This window comes from Acinonyx jubatus, chromosome D2 (genome assembly GCF_027475565.1).
Source record: "Acinonyx jubatus isolate Ajub_Pintada_27869175 chromosome D2, VMU_Ajub_asm_v1.0, whole genome shotgun sequence".
Classification (NCBI taxonomy): domain Eukaryota; kingdom Metazoa; phylum Chordata; class Mammalia; order Carnivora; family Felidae; genus Acinonyx; species Acinonyx jubatus.
Window position 1 is genome coordinate 70,165,333 of NC_069393.1, and position 3,751 is coordinate 70,169,083.

At 45.7% G+C, this 3,751-nt stretch overlaps 1 long non-coding RNA gene across 1 annotated transcript; it reads left to right on the top strand.

The window, feature by feature from the left end:
• The first annotated feature begins 591 nt into the window (after positions 1 to 591).
• Positions 592 to 2,731, top strand: LOC128312603 (uncharacterized). Its single transcript, XR_008292087.1, has 3 exons — positions 592 to 1,035; positions 1,739 to 1,824; positions 2,450 to 2,731. It is a non-coding gene; the product is annotated as an uncharacterized LOC128312603 (long non-coding RNA).
• The last annotated feature ends 1,020 nt before the right edge of the window (positions 2,732 to 3,751 follow it).

Below are 3,751 nucleotides of genomic sequence, written 5' to 3' on the forward strand. Positions count from 1 at the left end.
AGCTTCGGGGAGAGGAGGGGGTTTGGATTCAGTTAGCGCCTTGGTGTTTTCTTTTTCCTTCATTTCGGTACAGGAGATGGTTCATAGGCACAGTGGTGTCAGGTTCCATCAAAAGGGAGAGAAACAGTTTCTTGGTTTTTAATTTTCTTCCAAAAAGGAAAGGCACCCATTTTGTTCCACTCTGATTAGAAGGAGAGCTAGTGCGTGACTTTGAGGACAGGCAGATGCTTCAGGGGCAGGGTAACAGAGGTCTTCGTTAATTTCTTGCAGGAGTTGTTTTTTTGTTTTTGTTTTTTGGGGTTTTTTTTTTTTTTTTTTTTTTTTTTTTTTTTTTTTTTTGCTTCCACCACGTCTGGGCTGCGGGGAAGGGCTCAGGAAGATGAGTAGTCATCCAGCGCAGGGCAACCCAAGCCAGGTGTTATCAAGAACAGGTCAGGAGAGTGAGAAAACATTGGGTTCACAGTCTGTCGCTTCTTCCCCATCAGGGATGCAAACTTGATTATTTTCATTGGAATTTAGAGATTTTTAAAAATTATTTTGAAGTCCATAACAAGTCTAATGATAAAGACATTGGCTGTGAAGGTGCTGGGATTAACTCTAGTTTGCGGCCGCCTCTTCCGGAAGAAGCCGAGATGGAATCATGTAGCCTGTTTACCACCAAGTCCTGCTTCTCTAGAGAGGAAACAGAGGCCCACGTGGCAAGCTAAGGATTAAATGGCTGATTAGTGCTCTGGTCCTTTTATTAAGCACTGAAACCTTGATCCAATAATAAATTTGTCCAATAAAAGGAGCTTCCCTAGCTGGTTCTAACTTCTGTTCTTCAATAGGCCTGTGCATCTTCTACAAACATCCGGAGGGGACTTCACTGCCTGGAGACCAAAGCCTAAACTGTTACCAGTGACATTGTGTAGCTCATGCTCCAGCAGCCTGAGTTCCAGCAAGGCTATCTAGATGTTCAATCTATTTAACTCAGTGACTACTTCATTCTAGTTAACTGAGCATCTACTTTGGATAAGGCACCATGGAGGTTCAGAGGTGAGTAAAATACTAAGATTCTACCATAGCCTATAAGACATCACTTTGGGAAATTTTTAAAACATAGGGAAGCTCCAGGGCTTTCTTTGGGCTAGAAATCACAAACTCAAGTGCCTGCAGAGGCCCAGCTGACCACAGAAATGAGTGATTTTGGCTGGATGTAAAACAATTTGCGGTGGGTGGGTGGGTGGGTGGGTGGGCAGGTGGGGGCTGTGGGCAGTTTCCAGCTGGCGAGCACATGCTTGTTTTAAAGGGGCAGCTGCTACTCATTCCCAGCCAATTGTGTCCCCATGCAGAAACGCAGGACTGGCAGAGGCAACACTGAAGATTTCTCAGGAAAAGCCGGCAATCTCGATTTTTGTATAAAATCCCTCAAAAGGACTGTGCCGGCCAAATGGACCCAGCTCAGTTTGCTCTCTCACTTAGCCATGTGTGGAGCAGTCCCAGAGAGCAGGGCACGATGCCCTTCGTAATAATTCTTTCTCATGCCCTATCTTTCTTCCTCCCACCTCTCCATAACCTTTCTTCTCCCCATCCCCACCTCTGGCCCAGGCCCGGGTTCAGTGAATGTTCTGGAGGAACACTGAGCATCAGTTGTGGGCTCAGTATCAACAAGCTTGAGCAACACTACTCTGGGGGTAAGGGCCTCCCTGTAGATTTGTAGTCTTTAAAAAAGGCAATATTGATGATTTTCCTCTTTCAGGGAAGAGCTGTATCTGTTTTGGTAAACACTTCAAGGCACGTTCGGTGTCATGTGCGATGATGCAAAAGTAAGGACTCCATTCTGAAGTGAGTGAAAAAAGCATCAAATGCCACATGAAAGTCCCTGCCTGAAGGGTTACATTAGTGCTAAGCCTGGGTTAAAAAATTCTGAAGGGGCCAATGGGCCAGCCATTAAAGGACCTGCGGGTGACCTCTCTCGGTCTTTCTCTGTGTTTCTCTCCTCTCTTAAGGAGATAATGTGCGTGTCAGGACAATAAATACAGTGTCTACCACATTTAAAACACTGCCTATTGTACAGGCATCAGGAGCTGAAGGTTAAGAATGTCAGCCGAGGGGAGCACATTAGGAGTTAATGAGAGGTGGGTAACCAGAGGAATGAATGGGACCAGAGGAGAACATTTGAGCTGCCCACAAGTAGAGTCTAGAAAAGAGAATGAGCAGACCATCAGAGGACTTGGCATGGAAGGGCAGTGTTACGTGGATCAGAAGAGATGACTCTGGAGTACGAGGTAGGAAGGTAAGCAATGGGGGGTGATGGACAATGGTGAGAAGGGCTTAGAGGTTATAGTGGAGATACACGTAAGCATATGCAATGTTATACTGTGCACCGGTTAACCACTGGCTCTCCTGGGGTGGGGGGAAATCGTGATTTGTAGCATCTGCTTATTATGTGGTATGAATATTACCACAGCAACTGGTTTCAAGCTATCAACGTGAAGGCACGGAAAACAGAGCTGGGAAGAGGTGTGCATACTTGGGCCCCACAAGGTAGAAGGTAGGGAAGGTGAAACCAACAAGGTCAAAGGAAACTCAAGATGCTGGGGTGTACCAGGTCTAAGGGATAATGAAGTCTAAAGAGTGTCTAACGTAGAGTGACAGCAGAGGTCATGCAGCTGAAGAGGTGAACACAGAGATTAGAAGGAGCCCTCAGTCTAAGGAGGGTGACTGTGGAGAAAGGGGCAGAGGATGGAGTTTATGATCTAGGTCCCGAAGCCGTAAAAGGCAGTGTGGCATTGTGCTCAAGGTCAGTGGAGGTCAGAGTGAGATGTTATGGGCCATCCTCCATTGCTAGTCATTGAGCATCTACCATGGGCATGATGCTGTGTGGATTATAAGGGTGTAGAAGGGCACCTGGGTGGCTCAGTCGGTTAAGCGTCCAACTCTTGATGTCAGCTCAGGTCACGATCTCTCAGTTTGTGACATCCAGCCCCATGTCGGGCTCTGTGTGACAGGAGGCTGCTTGGGGTTCTCTCTCTCCCTCTCCCCCTCTCCTGCTCACACATGTGCTGTCTCTCTTTGTCTAAAAATAAATAAACATTAAAAAAAAAGGTGTATAAGACAACATTCCCATCCATTTGGCAGGGAGATAAGGCCTGTGCACAGGAAATATAGTGTCGTGTTACTGGTACAGACAAGGGATGTTGTTATAGATTAAAAGATGAGGCTCTTAACAGTCATAGTCGATGGCACTTACTTGAGCCCTTACAGCGTGCCCAGAATTACGTTAAGTACTTTACCTGCATTCTTTTTAATATTCAGAACAACCCACTTTACAGATGAGGACATAGAGTCAGAAATTTTAAATAATTTATCCAAGTCCATGTATCTGGCAAGTGGCAAGAGCCATGCTTGGAACCCACGTCTTTCTAACGCCAAAAAGCCTGTCCCCCAATCTCAGTGCCTACCAGCCCCCTCCCCCTGAAAGATAACACTCTGACGGAGACGAAAGATATACTGTGGTAGGAGATTTGGAGTTTCTTTTTCAAAAATCCCTCAGCTTGCATATTCCTAAAGAGTCAATTCATGTTAAGAAATAATTTCCCTTGTGCTTGCATGTGACATGTATTTTTAGGATCTGCTGTTAGCAAGTGTATTTTTGTGTGATTGAGTGGGAGAGTGGGAAAGTTTTGCAGAGCTGTTGAAACCAGAATGCAGGGGGCACAGCAGAGACTTTAAAATCTCTGTCATCTAACGTCTTGGAAAAACCACAAAG